Consider the following 27,589-nt stretch of genomic DNA (forward strand, 5'->3'; position numbering starts at 1 on the left):
TGAGTACACTCTTAGGCACTGACCAGGAGATGGGGCCACTTGTGGTCCTCACAGGAAGGGCCCCAGTCTTGGGCTCAATGTGCTTCTTGTGTCTATCTCTACCTTCTTTCTTCTTCTTCTTCTTCTTCTTTTTTTTTTTTTAGTGATAAGAAGTTTATTCTGTACTTCTCGAAGCATCAGGTAGGGGATAAAACTGGAGAGGGCCTGGTTCGGAGGTGTAGGGACTCTGGTAGGCTTTCTTTCTGTGCCGGGGAGGGCACCAGGGACGGTTTTAGGCTGTTCCCTTGGGAGGGCTACCGAGGGGCTTGACTGGGCTGGGGGTGCTGGGACGGTGGCACTTGCAGTAGGGGGCCCTCGGCTGAAACAGGTTAGGAAGGGCCCCAGACAGAGATTCTTCTGAGGGGTGAGGTAGAGTGCTTCCGTCAGCCAGCCTGGGCGGAGAAGAAGGGCGGAGAGTGGCCACAGGAGTCCAGTCGGGAGCGGAAGAGCTCATTCTGCACAGTTTGGCCCAGCGAGCACAGGGGATTCTTGACCACCAGCTCCACGTACAGCTCACCGTGGATGTGGTGCAGCACATCTCAGATGGGTCCCACGCCCAAGTCAGTATTCATGACAGCGCTGATCCCAGCAGGCATCTTGTACTAATGGAGTTTGTAATGTCTAGTTTGGAAGGCCAGGAAGCCGTCCTTAATGTCTAGTGGGGACATTTTGCTGACAAAGGAAAGGATAGAGAACAGCATCCCGTACATCAGCTTGTAGTCCTCCTACTTGGGGATCTCTGCTTGCTTCTTGCGGTGCCACTCGCAGTAATGCAGACACACTCCATTCCGGTCAAACAGGTACAGGTTGTGGACAGTCGTGGGGACATGCTCCGAGTGCCTGTCACTCCATAGTTCCTATCTCTACTTTCTAGGTCTGTCAGTGTCCATGACCCATACATAGTATGTCTGTTTGCCCCATGAGAAAGTGTTTCATTCATTAATTAATGCATGCATTTATGCACTTATTTACCCAATAATTGATCCATCTATTCATTTGGGCATGTATTCATACGTTAGCACAGTCGTTTATTTAGTACACATCGACTATAAGAGTTGTGACTTTAAAAAAAAGAGCTATGGGCTTCCCTGGTGGCGCAGTGGTTGAGAGTCTGCCTGCTGATGCAGGGGACACGGGTTCGTGCCCCAGTCTGGGAGGATCCCACATGCCGCGGAGCGGCTGGGCCCGTGAGCCATGGCCGCTGAGCCTGCGCGTCCGGACCCTGTGCTCCGCAGCGGGAGAGGCCACAACAGTGAGAGGCCCGCGTACCGCAAAAAAAAAAAAAAAAAAAAAAGAGTTATGACTCTTTACTTTGATGCCAGAAGGATTGATGATAATTAGAGACCCAAGTGGGTGCCCAGGGAAAAGTCCCAGGCTCCAGACCTACAGTCCTCTTGCTGGCATTGTGTAAATCAAGATCACGACTGTGCGCTGGCCAGCCGTTCTTGGCCCACTAACTTTGACCAAGTAAATTCTTGTTTTACTAAACCCAAAGCAAAATGTGCTGACTAAGTCTTCTTTACCAGTAAAATTGTATTACATTTCTTTGTGATAGGAAAGGTTAGAACAACAATATGTGACCTTAACAACTCTGGGCACTGAATCTGCACTATGTCACCTGTGAAAAAAAGAGATGTCCCTCCGTTCAAGTCGCAGAATTTATTTGGCAAGTTATGTACCTTTGTGCTAAGAGATGACGGACATTTTTTTTTTTTTAAGCAAAATTGACACTCCCCATCCTTAAATAGCTTATAATCCAGTTGGAGAAATAAGGCCAGTCCACCTAGTATTATAGATCATAGAACTAAGGAATGTTTTATGTTGAAAGCTGCTAAAGACCCATCTGGTCTGAAATTCCCTACCAAGGTGGAACTCCCCATACAAAGTACTCTGCACTAGAATCTGTCATACAGCGTGAAGTAAGTCAGAAAGAGAAAGACAAATACCGTATGCTAACACATATATATGGAATCTAAGAAAAAAAAATGTCATGAAGAACCTCGGGGTAAGACAGGAATAAAGACACAGACCTACTAGAGAATGGACTTGAGGATGTGGGGAGGGGGAATGGTAAGCTGTGACAAAGTGAGAGTGGCATGGACATATATACACTACCAAACGTATAATAGATAGCTAGTGGGAAGCAGCTGCACAGCACAGGTAGATCAGCTCGGTGCTTTGTGACCACCTAGAGGGGTGGGATAGGGAGGGTGGGAGGGAGGGAGACGCAAGAGGGAAGAGATATGGGAACATATGTATATGTATAACTGATTTCACTTTGTTATAAAGCAGAAACTAACACCATTGTAAAGCAATTATACTCCAATAAAGATGTAAAAAAATAAAATAAATAAAGTCAAAAACAAAACAACAGAACAAAACAAAAAAACAAAGTACTTTGCAAATAGTCTTTTCAGCTTTGTACCAACTCTCCTCTGGTGAGGAAACTACTATTAATTTTTTTAATTAGAAAAGCTGTATTTGGGCTTCCCTGGTGGCGCAGTGATTGAGAGTCTGCCTGCTAATGCAGGGGACGTGGGTTCGTGCCCCGGTCCGGGAAGATCCCACATGCCGCGTGAGCCATGGCCGCTGAGCCTGTGCGTCTGGAGAGACCACAGCAGTGAGAGGCCCGCGTACCACAAAAAAAAAAAAAAAAGAAAAAAAAAGAAAAGCTGTATTTGCTTAATGTAACACATTGAAAAAATATGGCAGAGTATCAAAGTAAAAAGTCAAGCCTCACCTCAAATCCCTCACCTCCCTACCATTTGCTACAGGATGCTAAGAATGGTTATTTTCTATACTTGTACAAACACATATATGGACATTTGCACCCCATACTTTCAATTGTAATCTGTTTTTTAAATTAGATAACATATACAATATAAAAATCAAAGGGTATGAAAGAATATACAATGAAAAGAAAGTCTCTTCTATCCCTCTTCCTCTAGCACCTCAGTTCCGCTCTCCAGAGGCAGCCACTGTTACTACTTTTATATGTATCCTTCCAGGGATAGTCTGTGCGTTTTACAAGCATATATTTTTTTTTTTTTTTTTTTTTTTTTTTTTTGACCACACTGCATGGCATATGGGTTCCTAGTTCCCTGACCAGGGATCAAACCCACACACCCTGCAGTAGAAGCATGGAGTTTTAACCACTGGACCACCAGGGAAATCCCTCTTTTTTTTTTTAACACAAGTGTTAGCAGATTAAATACAATATTTCCCCCTTAATTACATATCTTAGAAGTTATTCCATACTTAGAGCAAGCTGCTTTATTCCTTTTAACAGGTACATGGCATTTCATTATATGGATATGTCATAATTTAATAAATCAATCTATTTATGACTATTTTGGGGTTTCTGCCCTTTTGCTATTACAGACAAGGCTGCAATGGATAACTTTGACTATACTACATATTTTTCATATGCACGCAAGGTTGTGGGATAAATATCTAAAAGTAGAATTGTTGGATCAAAGGGCAGATACATTTGTTATTTTGATAGATATTGCCGGTTGCTCTCAGTAGATGTTGTATCAATTTGTATTCCATTCATCAACTATGAGAGTACTTTTTCCCCAAGCTATTACTAGGATATTAATTACTTTTTTTTTAACTTATGCCAACTTGGTAGGTTAAAAATAGTTACCTTTAGCTGTTTTCATTTGCACTTCTCTTATGAATGAAGTTGAGCATCCTTTCATATATGTGAGAGTCATCGTGTTTATTTTCTGTGTGCCGTCTGTTCATATCCTTTACCTGTTTTTCTATTTTTTTCTCCTTGCTGCTTTTCTTGTAAATATTAGGCTTTATATATACATACGTTTTTGAAAATAAGAACAATTTAAATTGAAAATTTTTTCCAGTTTGTTATTTCTCTTATGACTTTTTTTTTCCATGCAGGAATTTAAAAAAAAATTTTTTTAATTTTTTAATTGTTCAATTCAGTGAATGTAAATGAAGTAAGCCAGACAAAGAAAGACCAATATTATATGATCTCACTTATATGTGGAATCTAAAAGAATGGACCTCATAGTAACAGAGTAGGAGGCTCATTACTAGAAGCTGGGGGTGGGGGAAATGGAGAGATGTTGGTCAAAGGATACAACTTTTCAGTTATAAGATGAATAACTTTTGGGCTTCCCTGGTGGCTCAGTGGCTGAGAGTCTGCCTGCCAATGCAGGGGACACGGGTTCGTGCCCCGGTCCGGGAAGATCCCACATGCTGCAGAGCGGCTAGGCCCGTGAGCCATGGCCGCTGAGCCTGCGTGTCCGGAGCCTGTGCTCCGCAACGGGAGAGGCCACAACAGTGAGAGGCCTGCGTACCGCAAAAAAAGAAAAAAAAGATGAATAACTTTGGAGACCTAATGTATAGCATGGTGACTAGAGTTAATAATAATGTATTGTATTGAAGTCAACTAACATTGTAGATCAACTAACTAAACTAACTATCTAACTATCAACTAAACTATCTATCAACTATCAACTAAATCAACTAACATTGTAGATCTCAAGGGTTCTTACCACCATCACCAAAAAAAAAAAAGGTAACTTGGTGAGGTGATGGATTTGTTAATTAGCTTGATTTTGGTAATCATTTCACAATGTATATCCAAACATCATGTTGTTTACCTTAGATATATACAATTTCACTTTCCAATCGTATTTCAGTAAAACTGGGGGAAAAAAAGATGAAACTTATTAGTATTTTCTTTTACAACATCTTGTTTTACCTATTTATTTTAGTGTTTGTTTTACCATACTGAGCGAAGTTTGTCTATAGCAAGATACAAAAATTCTACCACGTTCTCTTCTAGTACATTTGTTCTTTCACTTTTCACATTCCAACCTTTCCTCCATCTGTAATTTATTTTGCTTTAAACTATAAAGTAGTGATCCAATTGTATTTTTTTTTCCAGATTGCTCTTCAGTTTCTTAACATCTTTTATTGAATAACCCATTTTGGGGAATTCCCTGGCAGTCCAGTGGTTAGGACTCTGTGCTTCCACCACAGGGGGCATGTGTTCAATCCCTGGTTGCGGAACAAATATCCCACAAACCATCCGGCACAGCCAAAAAAGAAAAAAAAATCCATTTTTATTTAATTTATTTTTTTGGCCACGCTGCATGGCTTGTGGGATCTTAATTCACTGACCAGGGATTGAACCCGGGCCAAGGCAGCAAAAGCGCCAAGTCCTAACCACTGGACAGCCAGGGAATTCCCTGAATAATCTATTTTTAGAATACTATCTTTATAATAAACTAAATTTATATATATAAATTATATATAAAATTTTACACATATATATGTTTCTGGGCTTTTAATTTTGTTTCATTGATCTATCTGCCTATTGTTTCTTTTGGTTTGTTTGCTTTTTGTTTTGGCTGCATTGGGTCATCGTTGCTGGGCGCAGGCTTTCTCTAGTTGTGCTGACCGGGGGCTACTCTTCATTGCAGTGTGCGGGCTTCAGTAGTTGTGGAGCATGGGCTTAGTTGCTCCGTGGCGTGTGGGATCTTCCCGGAGCAGGACTGGAACCCGTGTCTCCTGCATTGGCAGGAGGATTCCTAACCACTGCACCACCAGGGAAGTCCCCTGCCTAGTGTTTTTTTTGTGTTGTTTTTTTTTTCCCTGCCTAGTGTTTAAAAAACAAAATTCAACCAAGTAAATTTGAAGATCTAATTGACTTTATTTGGGTGGAATCTCATCTAGCAAATAGAAGAGCCTCCAAGGAGTTGTACAATATGGAAGGTTTTTATGGGAAGAAGGGTGGGGAAAGGCAGCTATTAGCAAAAGAAAAGAAAAGATTATTTTTAGGCTAGGGCATCTTTTTTTAGAGGAAGGGAGCAGCAAAGGTTTTATCATGCAGATTGGCTTTTCTTGGTTGGGGGAGGCGGGGTGGAAAGGGAGAGGGCCCATGTGACAGATTACCTTACTGGTGCTTGATTGGAAAATTCCAGACTGGTTGGTTAAGATTACATTTCTGGGAGAGGTTGAAACTGCAATTAGATCAGGTATTAAATCTAGGTTTGGCGTCATGGGCTTTTAACATGAGTGATGCCATTTTGGGACTGTGGTTTTCCTTTTAACTTTCCTCATGTCCCTTACCACACTGTTTTTATTATTCTGTGTTTAATATGTTTAATACCTAGAAGAGATGGTCATCTTTCTTTTTCCAGAATTTTCCCAGATATTCTTAGAATATAAATTTTAAAATTGTGTAGTTAAAAAAAACTCGATGTTTTAATCCTGGTTATGTTAAATGTGTAGATTAGTTTATTGTGAATTGACATCTTTATAATACTGAGTCTTCCTACCCAATATATGTATTTTCCTCCTCCTATCAGACTATTTTTTTTTGGTGGTACGCGGGTGTCTCACTGTTGTGACCTCTCCTGTTGCAGAGCACAGGCTCCGGACGCGCAGGCTCAGCGGCCATGGCTCACAGGCCCAGCCACTCTGAGGCATGTGGGATCTTCCCGGACTGGGGAGCGAACCCGTGTCCCCTGCATCGGCAGGCGGACTCTCAACCACTGCGCCACCAGGGAAGCCCTATCAGACTATTTTTTGAGGCAACCCATTCTATCATTGGATGATTCTGATAGTTTTTCAATTTCCCGTTGTTTTGAGGTATATCTCTTTATATTTTCTAAGCAATAGTTCTAATTTTGTCATTTGAAACTATACAGGAGTTAACATTTAAAGTGTTAAACATGATCTACAAAAAGCTACATCAGCGCTTCTCAACCTTCTACATCATGGAACACAAAGGAAATTGTAAATGTGCAGTGAACACTGGGGTAAGTAGATGAACTTTTTGCAATCCAAGGTGATGGTGTTGGTAAGGAGAGAAGCAGGCTGCTCCAAGCCCTAGTTCTGCTGACTTGCTGAGGGAGCTACAGCTGGGACCCTGTGAAACCCCCCTAGGGCACATCATCTGGGAGGCTCTTCATTAGAAGTTCCACTCCTTGCCCCTCTCCACCTCATTTCTGCTCCCCAGACCTGCTTTTCTTTCTAGACCTTAATATACCAAGCACATTCTCTCTCTCTTTTTTTAAAAAAATTTATTTATTTCATTTATTTTTGGCTACGTTGGGTCTTTGTTGCTGCCCGCGGGCTTTCTCTAGTTGCAGTTGCAGCGAGTGGGGGCTACTCTTTGTTGCGGTGTGCGGGCTTCTCGTTGCGGTGCGCGGGCTTCTCGTTGTGGTGCGCGGGCTTCTTATTGTGTTGGCTTCTCTTGTTGCAGAGCACTGGCTCTAGGCGTGCGGGCTTCAGTAGTTGTGGTTCATGGGCGCAGTAGTTGTGGCTCACAGGGTCTAGAGCTCAGGCTCAGTAGTTGTGGTGCATGGGCTTACTTGCTCCACGGCATGTGGGATCTTCCTGGACCAGGGCTCGGACCCTTGTCCCCTGCATTGGCAGGCGGAATCTTAACCACTGCGCCACCAGGGAAGCCCCGCACGTTCTCTTTTCGGGACCTTTGCCTTTGCTCTTCCCTCTGCCTAGCTGGCTATGGCCCCAGAAGTTTGCACAGCTGGCTACTCATTCTCTAGCTCACTGGGCAATCATACCTAAAGGAGCAGCCCTCTCCTGCCCCAAGTCATGCTACTTTCTTGGTATCACATCAGTTTTAGAAATTTCCAGATGATTTGTGTGTTTGTTGTCTCTCCCCCCACCACTAGAATATAAGCTCCAAAAAGGCAGAAGTCATGTCTGTTTTGTTCTCTTCTGTCCCCAGAGCCTTACTCAGTGCCCTGCCCATGCACTCAGTTTGCTCTGTGAATGAGCCAAAGGGCTTCCTACTCTGGATTTTGAAGGATCTTTTTCATGACCACTTCAGTTCTTATTCCCAGCTTGACCTCTCTGTACCTACCTACCTACTTCCCACAACCAAACTTCTTGGTCTGATCAAAGGGCTGCTGGAGGAACTGTCCAGCCAGTTATGACTCCTGCTATCTACACTGTCTCCCCACTGCTTTGGCCATCCTGGCCACAGAGACACCACAGGACCTTATCATCTCCCTGGCAGAACCCAGATAATACTGTCTGCAGTATTCTCAGGATCCGTTCAGTTTAGTAACCTTATCGAAAACGGAAATGAGGTTAACTTGGCAGGAAATGAGGTCAGTTTGGCAACTGTTGGTGAAACATTGTACAATGTAAGAGTTAACAGTCTGAGTTAACAATGCAAGCCATGTCATACAGCAGTGCAATAGGAAGATCAAATGGACCATGAGCCGTGCAGGGCAATTTGGGCTCAGAGAGGGAATATCCCAGTAAACTGATGGTTGATCGCTTTCTGTGTACCTTGGACAGGTGAGTGAGTGTATAGTGGAGCACTGCTGGGTCATCCCAACCTGGGATAAAGATCTCTCAGGGCATTGTAGGAGAATGGCTTTGGTTAAAATCAATAAGCACCATTTTTTAAGCCTCCCATACATACCCTGTGCTAAGCATCTGTTATCTCTACTCCTCCCAATACCCCTAAGTTGGTGATGTTAACCATTTCAGAGAGAATGAAAAGGAAATTTAAATGACTAAAGGACCTACCCAAGGTCACAGGGTGTGTGATAAGGCAGGGAGTCAATCCAGCCCACACACCCACCCCAATTGCTCCCCCTTTCTTTTCCTACGCTAAATGAGGAGGAAAATGCAAATATAGGGGTCTAATCTATTTGTTGTTTTACTTTTTTTTTTTTTTTGCGGTACGGCCGTCCTCTCCCTGTTGTGGCCTCTACTGTTGCAGAGCACAGGCTCCAGATGCGCAGGCTCAGCGGCCATGGCTCACGGGCCCAGCCGCTCCGCGGCATGTGGGATCTTCCCGGACCGGGGCACGAACCCCTGTCCCCTGCATCGGCAGGCGGACTCTCAACCACTGCGCCACCAGGGAAGCCCCAATCTATTTTTTTAATTGAAGTATAGTTGATTTACAATGTTGTGCTTCATTTCTGCTATAGAGCAACGTGACTCAGTTACACACATATATACATTTTAAAAAATATTCTTTTCCATAATGGTTTATCCCAGGAGATTGGATATAGTTCCCTTTGCTATACAGTCTAATGAATTCTTTTGCAAGCAAACATCGGTTTGAATCTATCTACTGGGATATAACATGCTTAATCAATTCTGAAATGTTATATTTAAGCCTTTGGAATTATTCTTGTTAATGGGCCACATACAGAAATAGAAGTTGAGTCAATATAGAAAGAAAATCTACAGAAAAGTCTAGGATGGTTATCAGAGATGATCAGCACACTCAAATTTCCATATGTTACAGTCCATTAAAGCTAATAGGTATAAAAGCTAATAAACAGAATAGACCCATAAATGAAAATAATGATGCTATTAATGTAGATGAGGGGGCTTCCCTGGTGGCTCAGTGGTTGAGAATCTGCCTGCCAGTGCAGGGGACATGGGTTCGAGCTCTGGTCTGGGAAGATCCCACATGCCGCGGAGCAACTAAGCCCGTGCGCCACAACTACTGAGCCTGCACTCTAGAGCCCGCGAGCCACAACTACTGAGCCCACGCGCCACAACTACTGAAGCCCACGCGCCTAGAGCCCGTGCTCTGCAACAAAAGAAGCCACTGCAATGAGAAGCCTGCGCACTGCAACAAAGAGTAGCCCCCGCTCATCACAGCTAGAGAAAGCCCGTGCGCAGCAACAAAGACCCAACACAGCCAAAAATAAATTAATTAAATAAATAAAAATTTTAAAATGTAGATGAGGGATACAGTTGAGCTGATTAACCTCCTGTTTCAGTCACATCTTTCCCGAACTTGTGGAGACCATGCTGCAATTATAACCAGAAAGAACAGAGGCTAATTAGAATGATAACTCCACGTGGAGGACATTTAAAGTTTTCATTGCAGGCTCATATCTCCCCATTTCTCCTGGATAATTATCACCACTGGCTGCTTCCCCCTCCCTCACTGCTAATCACACACACACACACACAATCTGGCAGTACACCAGGATGTTTGAACTGGCACTAGGGAAAGGAATAAACTTCTTGGCTGGGAGGTGCAGTCTGAAAACTGCCAACAGCTATTGTTCCATTCACTTGTAGAAACTTGACTGAGACAAAGTGGTTGACCTACAGAGAGATGCACAGACAAGAAAAGGAAGGGGAGAAAGAGAGAGTCAGTCTTACTTGCCATTGCCCTTGAGGCTGTTTCTGTGGTTGTCTAAGCTAGTAGAGCTGGGTTTCTTTCACTTGGCAGGCTAACTGTTTACCGTTTTCATTCCAAGCACCTCAACCATCAGCTTTCTATTTGAGGTTCATCCCTTCTGATGGGGGAGAATTCTGTTTTGTGTGTATTGGTGTGTGTGCGTGTGGCCTCACCCATTCTTTCCTGGGAAATCTCCCTTCCAGTCTCCGCCCCTACCAGCCATGTGTTCTCAGGAACTGTACATAAGTTTTAATACTCACTTGAAATAAAGTTAATTCTACTTTTTAAGTCAGCCTCATCTGTTTAAAAAGAATCTGTTTGGTGTTTTTCTTTCATTTTACCCCTAAAACTAGATGTGGGCAAGCCTTGGTGTAAACTGTGGAATAGAAGATAAAGCACTAGAATAGACTCAGGGGCCCGGATCCTCGCCTGGCTGTGTGACCTTGTGCAAGTTTCTTGAAAGTTTTTGAATCTGTCTTCGTCTGTTAAATGAAATGAGTAGGTGCAAACATCTAGTACAATGCCTGGCACACATTGCATGCTCAGTAAATGTTTGTGAAATGAATAATTTAATGAGGGAATTGAATCCTAGTGTCCCTTTTTGAGTTTACTATATGGACAGTAAATTCCTTTTGGTCTTTAGAGCTCTACCCCACTCTTAGTCCACTGAGACCAAAGGTTATACCCCTCCTCTCCTGTTTGTTGAAATATCAAAACCCTGGAAGACAGCATTTGATTGGCAGAGCTTCTGTCACATGCCCCAAGGGGGCAGTGAGAGGAACTTCCTATTGAAAGAATCTTCTAGAGGTCTTCCCTGGTGGCACAGTGGTTAAGAATCCGCCTGCCAGTGCAGGGGACACGGGTTCAAGCCCTGGTCCGGGAAGATCCCACATGCCGCGGAGCAACTAAGCCCGTGTGCCATAACTACCGAACCTGCACTCTAGAGCCCGTACTCCGCAACGAGAGAAGCCACCGCAAAGAGAAGCCTGCGCACCGCAATGAAGAGTGGCACCCGCTCGCCGCAACTAGAGAAAGCCCGCGCACAGCAACAGAGACACAAAGCAGCCAAAAATAAATAAATAAAATAAATTAAAAAAAAAAAAAAAAAAAGAATCTTCTAGGGACACTTGCAGCTTCCTAGTAATTAATTTATGCTCAGGAGCTACTAGTAAAGTGAATACCAAGGTGAACTTATCATAAAATGATCACACTATACTTCAAAATCAAATATATTCATGGAGTCAATTATTTGTGCCTTTTCCCCACTCCTTTGGGAGAATAATCGGATTTGTCTACTGAAACTCAACAGCTTTGCCATCAACCAAAAACATTTATGAAGCTTCAGACTATGGTAGAAGAGCAGGGGATGTAAAGAGGTGGCAGGTCCAAACCTTAATCATGAAGACCTTGGCCATTGCAAAGACAATATTACTGCCATAGTGTTCATTTATAAATCAGCAAGTATGTTTGCTATAGGAACTTCTAAAATATTCTAGGGTCTAGATTGTGACGGCAGAGGACCAGAGGATTTTTTGGGGGAGGGGGCCATGTTGGCCGGCTGGCGGATTTTAGTTCCCGGACCAGGGATTGAACCCACATCCTCGTCAGTGAAAGTGCGGAGTCCTAACCACTGGACCACCAGGGAATTCCCAAAGAGGATTTTATTTTTTATTGTTTCCCAGTTTTAGTGAGCTATAACTGACATAACATTGCATTATATTAAGGTATACAACATAATGATTTGATATATGAAGCTTGCAAAATGATTACTGTTAAGGGATTTTGAAACAATCTCGGTAACTTTCATTTTTGGTTCTGTAATGGATTTTCATCTCCTTATTGACTCTTGTATACTAAATGTTTATTTCCTCTGATTATAAATGTATCCATGGATTCTTATCCCATAGTGTATAAGATCACTATTATAGAAAGTTCAGATGCTAGCGTAACTGGTGGCTCCTTCTCCAGACGTCAGGGCCCGCTCACTGAGGTGCAGGTTCTGCGCACCCCAGCAGATGCAGTCCTGCGCAGGCGCAGCTGGAACCCCTAAGGAGTAGTTTTCTGACTAAGACTGACCGAAGGTTGGCTTGCTTCTCCTGCGGTTAAGTTTAAAGGAGCATTTTCCAAGGGTCTTTTCTAAACCAGAAATGTAGATTTGCCCTTGTGGTCTAGGTAAACACCTTCCCTTCTGAATTAGGCTCAAGTGTTAAGGAATCTCATGGTGCAGTAAATGCCCTTATTCAGGTTCACACCACCTTGCAACCCGATTAAAGGGAGCAAAGTTTAGGCTCTGTGGGGTCCTGATCCTGGCAGAAGCAGTGACCAGTCTCACCTGGGGAGACTTCTTTTACTAACTGTTGTCTTTTGAATAGTTGTTTTCGATAATCAGCGTCAGCCACAGCCAGGGGATCCTCAGTCCCCTTTTCTGATCCTCAAGCCCAATCAGTCCTGCACCTTGGAATGCCTTTTCTTCCTGCTTACCCCAGAGCAGTCTGAAGATAGTGGCTCCTGCTGGGCCATTCCTGTGCCCTGGGGCTAGGATCTGGAGTTTCAAGTCATCAGCAAGGGAGAGTCCTTCCTGAGCTAGTGGCCTTGTCTTTCACCCAAAGGCAGAGCTTGAAAGAAGATAGTGACTTCAAAGGAAGAGGGAGAATTCCAGACTAGAGATAAGCTCCGGAGAAAGTTAAAGAAAGAAGGATAAACAGAATTTGAATACCATTCAGTCTGTCAGCTAGGTTAAAAAATTAGTCATACATAGAAAAGGAGCTGAAAAGATTAACATTAAAATGTTGACAGGGCTTCCCTGGTGGCGCAGTGGTTGAGAGTCTGCCTGCCGATGCAGGGGACGCGGGTTCGTGTCCCGGTCTGGGAAGATCCCACATGCCGCAGAGCGGCTGGGCCCGTGAGCCATGGCCGCTGAGCCTGCACGTCCGGAGCCTGTGCTCCACAACGGGAGAGGCCACAACAGTGAGAGGCCCGCGTATCGCAAAAAAAAAAAAAAAAAAAAAAAAAATGTTGACAGATGTTTCTTTTCTTAAAATTGATTTATTTAATTTATTTTTGGCTGCGTTGGTGCGCGGGCTTTCTCTAGTTGCGGTGACGGGGGGTGGGCGGCTACTCTTCATTGCAGTGCGCTGGCTTCTCATCGCGGTGGCTTCTCTTTTTGCGGAGCACGGGCGGTAGGCGCACGGGCTCAGTAGTTGTGTCTTGCGGGCTCTAGAGCGCAGGCTCAGTAGTTGTGGCATACAGGCTTAGTTGCTCCTTGGCATGTGGGATCTTCCCCGACCAGGGCTCGAACCTGTGTCCCCTGCATTGGCAGGCGGATTCTTAACAACTGCCACCAGGGAAGCCCCAGATTTTTCTTTTAATATGAGATTACAGCTGATTTTTCTTCTTCTTTTTTTTTTTTTTTTTTTTTTATAAATTTATATATTTTATTTATTTATTTTTGGCTGCGTTAGGTCTTCATTGCTGCGAGGGGGCTTTCTCTAGTTGCGGTGAGCAGGGGCCACTCCTCTCTGCGGTGCACGGGGCTTCTCATTGCTGTGGCTACTGCTGCGGAGCACGGGCTCTAGGCGCATGGGCTTCAGCAGTTGTGGCTCGCTGGCTCTAGAGCGCAGGCTCAGTAGTTGTGGCGCACGGGCTTTGTTGCTCCACGGCATGTGGGATCCTCCCGGACCAGGGCTCAAACCCATGTCCCCTGCACCGGCAGGAGGACTCCCAACCACTGTGCCACCAGGGAAGCCCCTGATTTTTCTTCTTTTTAAAAAATAATTATTCTTTTTTATTGACATATCATTGATTTACAATGTTGTGTTAATTTCTGCTGCACAGGGCAAAGTGATTCAGTTTTCTTTATATCCTTTCTACCAGCAGGTGTTACCTTTTCCATTTATTTATTTATTTATTTTTAGCACTGGCTTTAGGCGCGGGGGCTCAGTAGTTGTGGAGCATGGGCTTTGTTGTTCTGTGGCATGTGAGATCTTCCCAGACCAGGGCTTGAACCCATGTCTCCCGTAATGGCAGGCAGATTCTTAACCACTGCGCCACCAGGGAAGTCCCTACCTTTTCCTTTTTTAAGTTTTTTTTTTTTTTGTTTTTGTTTTTTTTTGCGGTACGCGGACCTCTCACTGTTGTGGCCTCTCCCGTCGTGGAACACAGGCTCCGGATGCGCAGGCTCAGCGGCCATGGCTCACGGGCCCAGCCGCTCCGCGGCATGTGGGATCTTCCCGGACCGGGGCACGAACCCGTGTCCCCTGCATCGGCAGGCGGACTCTCAACCACTGCGCCACCAGGGAAGCCCTAATGACTGGTTCTTATGCAGTATAAATGCATATCTTCTTTGCTTCAGTTTGGGACAGTTATGAAGGGCAATCCTAGCTTCAGAGCTCCCCCAGGGATTGCTGCAGCCTCTGCTGCAACCTGCTACTACTTGACAACCTAACTTCTCTCTTGGCCGCGTCTCACTTCTCTCATTCCCTCACAGATGTTTCTGAAAGTACTTCCTAATAACCCATCCGCACACAAGTTTGTCTGACAGTCTATTTCTTGGGGTACCCAGCCTCCTGCCATAGGCAATAAATTATTGAGTGGTGGAGTGTAGGTGGGTGGGTTTTTCACATTTTGCTCCCTTACATAAACTGGAATAATTTATTTATAAGACTTATATAATTTTTAATTTGTGTTTAAATATTACCATTAAATAGAAACTATAAGAACAAGGTTGAGCTAACTTTTAAAAAAGAAACTCTCATGCCCCCATAACTCTCCCCCTTCCCACCCAGTAGTCTCACTACTGTAGCACAAGTCATTTCATTTCTATGTACTGCCCTGAGCAGGGATCACACATGGTCATATTTTTGCCTGGCTTGCTGTGGTGGAAGGAACCACATAGTAATGAAGATTTCTCATAAAGGTGGACTTTTCACTGCTCTATATGAATGCTAAAAGAACAAGGCACACTTGAACCAGAACAGGCATTCAGAGCATTCTGAGAGCCATTGTCTCCCGCTTGGGTCCAGAGCGGGTGAGTGAGTTGTATTCCATGAAAAAGGAAATTCCTGGAGGAACTTCAATTGATATCACACAGCCTCTGAGCCAAAGGAGCAGAACTGAAATCCAGGGTTCTGAGCTGCAGATTCTCAGTGCAGCTTTCTTTCCACCAAAGAAAGTCTCCATTTTCTTTTTCTTTCTTTTGTGGGGTTGGGGTGGGGGGGTCACGCCATGCAGCTTGTGGGATGACCTGGGATTGAACCCCTGCCACCTGCAGTGGAAGTGGATTCCTAACCACGGGGCCACCAGGGAATTCATTCCATTTTCTAAAGGCTGAATATTCTCTGATTAGTATCCTCCTCTAGGATGAACAGAGCAGGTGTGTCTGTTCTTCTGACAAGGGCAGAGGAACTCTTGGTCCTTGGAATGAGAAGAGAATAGAGAAACCTGTTCAAGGATCTGCTAATCTCTGGTCGCCCTGAGGAAGTATCTGTGGTCCTCAGCTGCCCAGGAGTGACTTCCTCCCCAAACTTTTCTCCAGAGTTGTATTCTCAGGTTTCCCTGGGGACTGATCTCCAGAAGCTGTGGGGAACACCTCTCTCACTAGTTATTGTCACACATCATGAAACTCCCCATTTAGGAGTCAATAGCTCAGGTTGGGCAATGAACAATTAACCACAAATTGGGTGGTTGGAGGACTTCCCTCAAACTGAGGAATTTCAAAATTGTCTATGTTTGTTGATCCAGGACAGTTGTGCTTTATAACAAGTGTTGTTGAGGACATGGAGAAATTGGAAGCTTTGTGCATTGTTGGCAGGAACATAAAATGTTATAGCCTCTGTGGAAAACATTATGGCAGTTCCTCAAAAAATTAAAACTGAAATTACCATACGATCCAGCAAACTCACTTCTGGAAGTATGTATGTATCTGGAAGAATTGAAAGCAAGGTCTCAAAGAGATATTCTCACACCCACGTTTACAGTGGCATTATTCACAATAGGTAAAATGTGTAAGCAAGCCAAGTGTCAGCTAATTAATGAATGGATAAACAAAGTGCTATATACATACAATGGAGGATTATTCAGCCTTAAAGAGGAAGAAATCCTGATACATGCTACAACATGGATGAATTTTGAATATATCATGCTATGTGAAATAAGCCAGTCACAAAAAGACAAATGCTGTATGTATGATTTCACCTACATGAGGTATCTAAATTAGTTAAATTAATAGAGATGGAAAGTTGAATGGTGGTTGCCAGGGGGAGGGGAATGCGGGGAGTTGTTGTTTAATGGGCATAAAGTTTCAGTTTTGCAAGATGGAAAAGTTCTGGTGATTGGTTGCAAAACAATGTGAATATCACTTAACATTACTGAAGTGTACGCTAACAAATGGTTAAGATGATAAATTTTTAAGTATGTGTTTTTACAATTAAAAAACATAAAACACCAAATGAACAGGTCAAAAAGGCAAATTAGATATAACTGAAGAGGGAATTAATAAACTAGATAGATATAGCTGCAGAAATTATTCAGAATGCAAAACAGAGAAACAAAGAGATGTTAGGAAAACATGAATGATGCAGTGAGAGGTCTAACACACAGGACAACTGGGCTCCAGAAGAAAGGAATATAGAAAATAGAAAAGAGATATTATTTCAAACACAAAATACCCTGAGTAATTTTCCAGAATTGGTGAAAAATATGACTACTCATGGTTTGGAAATCAGAATGAATCTCAAGAATAAAAATAAATAAAAATAAATCCAAACTTATAGACTTTTTTTTTTTTTTTTTTTTGCTGTGCTGCATGGCTTGTAGGATCTTAGTTCCCCAACCAGGGGTTTTGAACTCGGGCCACTGCAGTGAAAGCTCCAAGTCCTAACCACTGGACCGCCAGGGAATTTCCCCAAACCTACAGTCCTTTATAGGGAAACTGCAGAAGATTGAAGACAGGGAGACTATATTAATAGCATCTTGAGAGCAACACAGATACATGATCAACTACTGAAGGCTGTAGGTAAATGGGTAAGTAGGCAATGGTACATCACACAATGTGTACATTGTACATTAATACATGGAATAGTCAGTGCTAAAAGAAATAAGCTATCAAGTTGTAAAAAGATATGGAGGAAACTTAAATGCATATTACTAAGTGAAAAAACCAATCCGAAAAAGGCCTACATCACTGTATGATTCCAAGTATATGACATTCCAGAAGAATGCAAAAAAGTTTTGCAAAAACATTGAGATGGTAAAGAGATGAGTGGTTGGCAGGGGTTATTGGGGAGGGAGGGATGAATAGGTGAAGCACAGGATTTTTAGGGCAGTGAAACTATTCTGTATGATAATATAATGGTGGATACATAGCATTATACATTTGTCCAAACTCATAGAATGTACAACACCAAGAGTGAAACCTGATGTAAACTATAAACTTGGAATGATAATGATGTGTTAATGGAAGTTCATTGATTGTAACAAATGTACCTACCACTCTGGTGACTGATGTTGATAGTAAAGACAGTCTGTGTGTGTGTAGAGGTCTGGGGTAAATAGGAACTCCTTGTACTTTCCACTCAATTTTGCTGTGAGTCTAAAACTCTGAAAAATAAAGTCTATTAAAAAAATCCAAGAGGGCTTCCCTGGTGGCGCAGTGGTTGAGAATCTGCCTGCCAAGGAAGGGGACACGGGTTCGAGACCTGGTGTGGGAAGATCCCACATGCCATGGGGCAACTGGGCCCATGAGCCACAACTACTGAGCCTGCGCATCTGGAGGCTGTGCTCCTCAACAAGAGAGGCCACGACAGTGAGAGGCCCGTGCACTGCAATGAAGAGTGGCCCCCGCTTGCCACAACTAGAGAAAGCTCTCGCACAGAAATGAAGACCCAACACAGCCAAAAATAAATAAATAAAAATAAATTAAAAAAAAAAATCCAAGAGGATGAAAGAACACCCAAGCATCCAGAAAGAAAAACAAATAACCAACAATAAAAGGACAATTACGCTGACAGCAAATATCTTAAAACAAAACAATAATTTAAAAAAATTTTTAACAAACAGACTTGTGGTTGCCAAGGGGGAGGGGGAGTTGAGGAAAGGTTGGATTGGGAGTTTAGGATTAGAAGATGCAAACTATTATACATAGAATAAACAAAATGGCCCTATTGTATAGCACTGGGAACTATATTCAATATCTTATGATAAACCATAATGGAAAAGAATATGAAAAAGAATGTATATATATGTATAACTAAATCACTTTGCTGTACAGCAGAAATTAACACAACATTGTCAATCAACTATACTTCAATAAAATCCATTTAAAAAAAAAGAAGCAAATCCAAATAAATTCGAGAAGCTGCAAAAAAAAAATTTTTTTTTTAAATACACATAACAGGGACTTCCCTGGAGACACATTGGTTAAGAGTCCACTTGCCAACTCAGGGGACATGGGTTCGATCCCCGGGCCGGGAGGCTCCCACATGCAGCAAAGCAGCTGGGCCTGTGTGCCACAACTACTGAGCCTGTGCTCTGGAGCCCGTGAGCCACAACTACTGGCCCCGTGCGCTTGGAGCCTGTGCTCTGCAACAGGAGAGACCACTGCAGTGAGGAGCCCAGGCAACGCGATGAAGAGTAGCCTCCGCTCATTGCAACTAGAGAAAGCCCGTGCGCAGCAAAGAAGACCCAATCCAGACAAAAATAAAAAACTAGGGCTTCTCTGGTGGCGCAGTGGTTGAGAGTCCGCCTGCCGATGCAGGGGACGCGGGTTCGTGCCCCGGTCTGGGAAGATCACACATGCCGTGGAGCGGCTAGACCCGTGAGCCATGGCGGCTGAGCCTGCGCGTCCGGAGCCTGTACTCCACAACGGGAGAGGCCACAACAGTGAGAGGCTCGCGTACCCCCAAAAAAACAAACAAACAAAATTTAAATAAAATAAAATACACATAACAAGAATTTAAGGTTGGTTATTGCTAGGTATGGTCATGCCGTATTTCCTACTCCCTTACCCCTACCCTCTGTTTGTCCTCATTAATGTGGATGGTAGCTTTTATTTTCTAAGTAGGAGAAGGGATAGGCCAACGTGAAGGAAGAGAGGAGAAAGTTTATTGAGGGAGGAAAGGGTGTTTGGTTTTAAATAGTGATGTTGACCTTGGGAGGGAAGAGATCTAGAAAAGCCATTGGTTCCATTTTAGGGGGGTAAGATTATTCCTACATCAGTCTCTATGGGCAGGGGACCACTGCAGACACTTTCAGTGATGGTGCCCATTGTATAGGAGCTTAGAACTCTAGATACATGATCTCATTCGGTCTCTGAGAGAAGTTGCTCACCAACTCTGTTAGACAATGCCAACCACAACATTTCTAGATATCTTGGTTGGTGTTATGCTTCCTGCTATTTGTTGGTTGAAATTCTGCAGTTTCCCTCTGATTCCAGCATTTCTTTTTGCTTATGAGCAGAGTAAGGCAGGATAAGGTTTTGAAAATTTTTATCTCCAGCCTGAACCTTTCTCAGGAACTCCAGGCTGCTAACTGAATATTGCCACTGGAATGTCTAAATAAGCATCTCAAGTTTAATATGTCCAAAAATCAAGCTCTTGATTTAGTCCTTTCAACTTGCTTGTCTTGCTCTTTTTCCTCTCTCAGAAAATGGCAACTCCACCCTTTGAGATGCTTAGGCCCAAAACCTGGAAGCAACTTTCTCTTCTGTTGTCTCTTGTTCCTCATGTCCAATCCATCAGGGAATCCTGTTGGCTCTATCTTTCAAAATATATCCAGAATCCAACCACCTCTCATCACCTCCACTACTACCATACTGGTCCAAGTCTCCATCATCTCTTACTTGGATTACTGCAATAACCTCCTTAACAGTCACCCATGGTAGGACCTCAATAAATAATTGTTGAATGAATAAATGAAGCAATTCTCAGGTATGAGTTATCTTTGGCTGTTTGATGGGTCATGGTTAATCTTGAGACTCTTTACCATATTTTGGAGAGAGAGTGGGAAGAAGTAGTATTTGGGCAGCAAGTACTGTGGATCCATTGAGGAAACAATGGGGTGGAAAGTTGAAGCAAACTTGAAAAATACAGGAGAGAGGAATCAGTAGAATTGGGACTCTGAGTGGGAATCAGCAAAGACAATCCAGGTCACTGAGTGTCCTTGTCCCTGCTGTTGTGATTGCCTATCCTTTGCCTGTATAGAGAGCCTGGATGGATACCCTGCTTCCCTCTGTTGACCCATCCAACCTGGGGTCCTGTGAGGTGATTTCCATGAAGGCTGGAGGTGAATGACCCTCACCGAAGACCAGGTGAAGAGCAGTTTCCTTCTGAGCTTCAGAGATGCCTCCAATGAGGGAGGGAATTGAGTGAATCAGGCAAGCTCCTGGAACTTGGGCTGAAGAGGAAAGTAAAGGAAGGCATCTAGGTGTGGCTTGGCCTGAAATTGCTTCCTCTGCTGCTGGGCAGCCCCATGTCCCCTTCTCCTCCCTCTCCCCATAGGAGACCCAGCAGCTGCTTCCAACAGTCTGGGTCTTCTGCCTATATTAAGAGCCCTTCCAGAAGTTCATCCTTCTTTCCCCTGACTCTTCTTAGCCATTCTTCCAGTAGGCACCTAAGACCTGGTCCCCTTCTCTTGGTCACTCAGGGACTCTTCTCCAGACCAGCTAATGGAATTTGGTTTGGAGAAAGTGCTTGGCTGGGTCCCCTACCTGTTGAGTTCAATTTCCTCCTCTGGATGTGTTTTAGCTTCCAACTGGGATCTTTGCCATAGTAATTATAATAACCACACTCTGTATGGAGGATCTTAAAGCTATATAGGCAAACAAACAGAAAGGAGTTCTTAAGGAAAGTCAAGTAGTTATCAGAATCTCCAACCCCACCAGACCCAGAAGCTCTATACTCGCCTCCCCATAACTTAGTGAACATTGTTTAAGCAGTTTGAAATTCTTTCTACAACCACATTAAAATTGGATATCCTGAGGGAAAGGGAAGTTTCCCCACCCCAACCCTGCTCCTCCCCAAGCCCTCCCCTTCCAGCCAGTAGCAGTGTTATTCACCTGACTGCTTGAGAGAAAAACCTAGAAGTTCACCTTCATTTTTCCTTATCCCTCACCTCTCATCCTGTGTATCAACAAGGCGTACTGTATGTGCAACTAGAGATGATCATACTAAGTGAAGTAAGTCAGAAAGAGAAAGACAAATACCATATGATATCACTTATATGTGGAATCTAAAATATGACACAAATGAACCTGTCTATGAAACAGAAACAGAATCACGGACCTAGAGAACAGACTGGTGGTTGCCAAGGGGGAGGGGGTTGGGGGAGGGATGGAGTGAGAGGTTGGGGTTAGCAGAGGTGGGCTGTTATATACCGAATGGATGAGCAACAAGGTCCTTTTATAGCACAGAGAACTATATTCAATATCCTATGATAAACCATAATGGAAAAGAATGTTTTATAAAAGAAGGTATAGGGACTTCCCTGGTGGCGCAGTGGTTAAGAATCTGCCTGCTGGATGTGGGCCCAGTGCGACTGCATTGTCTGATTTTTCAAGAGAGGCCAGAAAGTGGGTTTTCGTATAAAATCTCCTGAATCTGAAGTGCTGACAACTAATTCAGCTGAAAAATAATTATAACTGGGGGTACTTCTGGACTGCTGGCCATGTTCTTGCCTTGACCTGGGTGATAGTGGCATGGGTGTTTATTTTATACCTAGTTGTTAAGTTGAACATGTAGGTTTTAAATAATTATCTGTGTGTATGATATGTTTCATAATAAAAAAAGTGTTTTTAAAAGGAAAAAAAAAAAGAATCTGCCTGCCAATGCAGGGACATGGGTTTGATCCCCGGTTCGGGAAGATCCCACATGCCACAGAGCAGCTAAGCCCGTGCACCACAACTACTGAGCCTGCGCTCTAGAGCTCGTGAGCCACAACTACTGAGCCCATGCACCACAACTACCAAAGCCCGTGTGCCTAGAGCCCATGCTCCACAACAAAGACAAGCTACCGCAATGAGAAGCCCACGCACCACAATAAGGAGTAGCCCCCACTCACTGCAGCTAGAGAAAGCCCATGCGCAGCAACGAAGACCCAACACAGCCAAAAATAAATAAATAAATAAATTAATTAATTAATCAAAAATTTAAAACTAAAAAAATAAAATAGAAGGTATATGTGTGTGTGTGTGTGTGTGTATATATATATAACTGAATCACTTTGCTGTATAGCAGATATTAACACTACTTTGTAAATCAACTATACTTAAAAAAAAAAAAATTCAGGGCTTCCCTAGTGGCGCAGTGGTTGAGAGTCCGCCTGCCGATGCAGGGGAAACGGGTTCGTGCCCCGGTCCGGGAAGATCCCACATGCCGCGGAGTGGCTAGGCCAGTGAGCCATGGCCGCTGAGCCTGCGCGTCCAGAGCCTGTGCTCCGCAGTGGGAGAGGCCACAACAGTGAGAGACCCATGTACCGCAAAAAAAAAAAAAAAAAATCATTAAAAACAAAAGAACAAACACAACACAACAAAACAAAACAAAAAAAGAACAAGGCCTGCTGTGTCTACAGAATATGCCCAGAATCTATTTTCTTCTCTTCACCGCTTAGTGACCGTTGTGTTTGTGTTGAACAACTGCAGTGATGTGCTAACTGGTCTTCCTGCTTCTACTCTTGTCCTGCTGTAGATCACTCCCCCCAGAGCAGCCAGAGCCATCTTTCAGGGACAAGCCCATCCCACTATTATTCTGCTCATAACCCTCCAAAGGCTCCCACAGAACTTCTGATACGTTTCAAACTTCTTACCACAGTGCGCGAGGCTCTGCGTGATATGGCTCCAGCCTTCCTCTCCAGCCACACGTCTTATTACTCTCCCCCTCAGCCACATGGCCTTACCTGCTTACCTGTGCCGAGTTTGTTCCTGCCTTAGAGCCATGGGATTTGTTGTTAGCAATGCTTAAAATGCTTTGTGAAGATTTCTTCATGGCTGGCTCCTTAGTATTTAGAACTTAACTCAGTACTATCGCTCCCTAATGGAACACCCCCAAACTCAGTGGCTTCAGAACAGCAGTTATCTATTTCGCTTATTATCTATCTGTAATATGGGTAGGGCTTGATGAGGAAGATGCATTTTTGTTCCACATGGCGACAGCTGGGGCAAATCAACCGAGATCCGAGGATCTGCTTCAGAGATGGCTCACTTTCATGGCTGGCACGCTGGGGCTGGCAGTCGTCTGTTAGTTAAACCAGGGTTGAAGGTGAGGGGCCTTGGTTGTTCAAGGGGTCCCAAGAGAGTCAGGTGGAAGCCGTGATGTCTTTTATGACCCAGCCTAAGAAGTCACATAGCATCACTTCTATTGTACTTTATTAATTTTGCAAGTCGAAACACCTGTCCAGGGACTTCCCTGGCGGTCCAGCAGTTAAGACTCCGGGCTTCCACTGCAGGGAGCGCAGGTTCCATCCCTGGTCAGGGAACTAAGATCCCACACGCTGCGCGGCCAAAAAGTAAATAAATAAATAAATATTAAAACAAACAAACAAACAAAAAGAAACACCTGTGCAAGTTTAAGTGGAGGAAACAGGAAACACAGGCTCTACCACTTGAAGGCGGAGCGGCAGGGTTCTGCAACAGCACACACAAATAGGAATACTGCTTTTCCGGATGACTCTCTCTGCCACGGCTACCTCCTCAGTGCAGCCTTCCCTGACAGCCCGATATAAATTCCCTTCTCCTCCTCACCCCGCAGAGTCATTCTTTACCATTTCAGTCTCTGGCTTATTCACAGCAAGTTGTCTTGCCCATTTATTTGCTCACTTGCCGCCTGTTACAAGAATATAGTCCCACCTCCCACCCGCTCCTCCAAGAGCAGGATCCTTGCGTGAAGGGAGGCCAGACCACAGGCTGTTGCACTAGGTCTGGCAGTTGCAGTGGGAGAGGGGAAGGCTATTTAAAGATATGTAAAACCTGTCAGATTTGTGACCGACTGGCTGTGTGGGGGTAAGGGGGAAGGGAGGACCCTGGATTGCTGGTCCATCTCAGAGCGAGGAATACCACGACACTGAAGGTGTGCATGGCTTAGGACCGCCTGGCAGGGGCCATGCTGAGTGCTGCATTACTGGGGGTAAGTGGTGTTAACATGTGTGGAGAGTCTGGTTGGATGGTCACCATACCCCTTTCTTGACCTTTCCAAGAGTCCAGGCACATCTCCCAGCTCTCTTCCAGTTAGGTACGGGCCAGGTGAAGTTATGGCCAAAGAAATGTAAGTGGCAGCTGAAGGATGTCACTTTAAGGCATGGTACTAAAAGCCATCCCACAACATCCTGCCCCCTTCTCCTTCCTTATAGGAGGAGTGTGAACCATGGCAGCATCACAGATGGGAGAGGCCTGGGTTCCTGAATGACGGGTAGAGTCGAGAACCATCTTTGCACAACCTTTTTTTTGGTTCATGACACAACAGTTTTGAAGAGAAAAGGACAGTTGTAGAGTATCCCCACGTACAGGATTTATCTCAATGTTTCTTCATGTTGTTATTTAACTTCCTCCTCTATTCCTTGCATTTGCTGCAAATGGAAAGTCAGCTCTGTAGCTTGATTCGATTCAGATTAACATTTTTTAGTAAGAAGTATTTCAAAGTTAATGTTGTACTTTATATTGCATCCTATCAGGAGGGACATCAACGTCTGGGGTCCCACCTACGGTGATGTTATGTTTGAAGACTGAGCTTAGGTGGTGGTTGCAGATTTCTCCATCATAAAGTCACTTGCCCCTTTTGCAATGAGTATGTAAACTATGGGGTAACCTTTGGTCACCATTGTGACATCCTGTTCCTGACCAATATTTCACCTAATATTTTTAGCATCCACTGTGGTTCCTTCCCTCAACTGTTTATATTAAGTATTTTTCTAGCATTTCTTGAGCAACTTACTATGTACTGTGCCCTCTTCCAAGGGTTTTACCTGTATTTTCTTTAATCATCACCATAACCCTATGAGATAATTTTATTTTCTCCGTTTTATAAGTGAGGAAACTGAGGCATAGAGAGGTGTATTCGTTTCCTATTGCTGCTGTAACAAAAGTCCAAAAACTCAGTGGCTTAAAACAACACATTTATTATCTTAGCTTTCTGTAGGTCAGAAGTTTGAAATGGGTCTCACTGGACTAAAATCAAGGTGTAGGCAGGGCTGCTTTACTTCTGGAGGATCTAGGGAAACATCTATTTCCTGACCTTGTCCAGCTTTTAGTGGCTGTCTGCATTGCTCGGCTTATGGTCCCCTTCCAGCTTCAAAGCCAGCAATGGTGGGTCGAGTTCTTCTCATATAGCATCACTCCGATCTTGTTTCTATTGCCACAACTCTTCTGACCCTGACTGAATCTCACTTCAGTCTCCCTCATCCATTTTTAAGGACCCTTGTGATGACACTGGACCTACCTGCATAACCCAGAACAACCTCCGTATCTTAAGGCCAGCTGATTAGTCCACCTTAACTCCACCTGCAACCTTAATTCTCCTTTGCTATATAACCTAATATATTCACAGTTTCTGGGCATTAGGACTTGGACATCTTTGGAGGGGCCGTTATTCTGGCTACCACAGAAGGTAACTTGCTTTGTTCACACAGCAAGTAAGTAGCAGAGCTGGGATTTAGGCTCTGGAAGTCTGGTTCCAGGGCCCACATTTTTGATCCCTATGTTTTGCTTTTTTAAAAAAAATTTTATTGAAGTACAGTTAATTTGATCCCTATGTTATGCTTCCTATACAAACGTACTAAGTAACAGGTTTGGAATAGTTTATTATGACTTGCATAATCCCTCCAGCCACCCTTTCCCCATGATTTCATAAGTTATCATGAAATTCTCTATTACATTTTGGCTTCCCACAGTATGCTATAATGTCTAGATCCAGAGTCTGGGGCTAGCTGGCTTGGGTTCAAATCCCAGCTAGGTTATTTACATGCTATATGATTTGGGCATGTTATTAAAAGTTCTCTGTGCGCTAGTTTCCATAATGTAACATGGGGAATTAATGATATTTATTCTATAAGGATATTGTGAGGATAAAAAGAGTCATTATAGGGCTTTCCTGGTGGTGCAGTGGTTGAGAGTCCACCTGCCGATGCAGGGGACATGGGTTCGTGCCCCGGTCTGGGAGGATCCCACATGCCGCGGAGCGGCTGGGCCCGTGAGCCATGGCCGCTGAGTCTGCGCGTCCGGAGCCTGTGCTCCGCAACGGGAGAGGCCACAACAGTGAGAGGCCCGCGTACCGCAAAAAAAAAAAGAAAAAAGAGTCATTATAATTAAAATGCTTACATAGCAAGTTCTATGCGTTACCTAGACTTGTTTATTGCTTCTGCATATTCCTAAGAGATCACCTGGTCAGATTGGTTTTCTGGCCCTTATCTTTCATCTACAGTCATCAAGTGACACAGGGAACACTCCTGTCACAAAAAACACAAAGCCTCAGTAGAAGACAAGTGGCCCTGTTACAGCGACCACCAGCACTGGTATAAAGAGCCAATGCCAAATTTTCTTTGAGTGAGCACCAGAGAAAATTTGATCTCTTTTCTAAACAAAATCTGTCAACTTTTATAGTTTGGAGAATACTGACATATTGGCAGCATTGGCTTTTATTGTCATTAAAAATTTTTTTATTTTAATACACTTTATTTTTTAGAACAGTTGCATACAAATTGAGGAGCTAGTACAGAGAGTTCCCATATATCCAACTTCCTCTACTATTAACATCTTATGTTAATATGGTACATTTGTTCCAATTAATGAACCAATATTGATAAATAATCATTAATCATTAACCATGCTTTATTCAGATTTCCTTAATTTTTTTTTTTTTTTTTCTCGGTACGCGGGCCTCTCACTGTTGTGGCCTCTCCCGTTGCGGAGCACAGGCTCCGGACGCGCAGGCTCCGCGGCCATGGCTCACGGGCCCAGCCGCTCCGCGGCATGTGGGATCTTCCCGGACCGGGGCACGAACCCGTGTCCCCTGCATCGGCAGGCAGACTCTCAACCACTGCGCCACCAGGGAAGCCCAGATTTCCTTAATTTTTACCTAATGTCCTTTTTCTGATCCAAGATCCCATTACACTGAGTTACACTGAGTGATCATGTCTAAGGCTCCTGTTGGCTGTGAGAACTTCTCCTTGGTTTTGATGACCTTGACGATTTTGAGGAGCATGAGTCCCTTTTGTACCATGTTTTTCTGTTGGAATTTGTCTGGTGTTTTTCTCACGGTTAGACTGGAGTTACGGGTTCTTGCGAGGAAGACCACAAAGATAACGTCCAATATTCATTGTATATTATGAAGATGCACACGGTCAACATGTGATCTCTATTGATACTGACCTTGATCACCTGGCTGAGGTCGTGTCTGTCAGGTT

The 27,589-nt window shown here is 43.8% G+C and overlaps 1 pseudogene; it reads right to left on the bottom strand.

Moving 5' to 3' along the window:
• Window positions 1-422: 422 nt before the first annotated feature.
• On the bottom strand, window positions 423-27,405 carry LOC116753203 (annotated as a pseudogene).
• Window positions 27,406-27,589: the final 184 nt, after the last annotated feature.

This window comes from Phocoena sinus, chromosome 4, assembly GCF_008692025.1.
Source record: "Phocoena sinus isolate mPhoSin1 chromosome 4, mPhoSin1.pri, whole genome shotgun sequence".
Taxonomy (NCBI): domain Eukaryota; kingdom Metazoa; phylum Chordata; class Mammalia; order Artiodactyla; family Phocoenidae; genus Phocoena; species Phocoena sinus.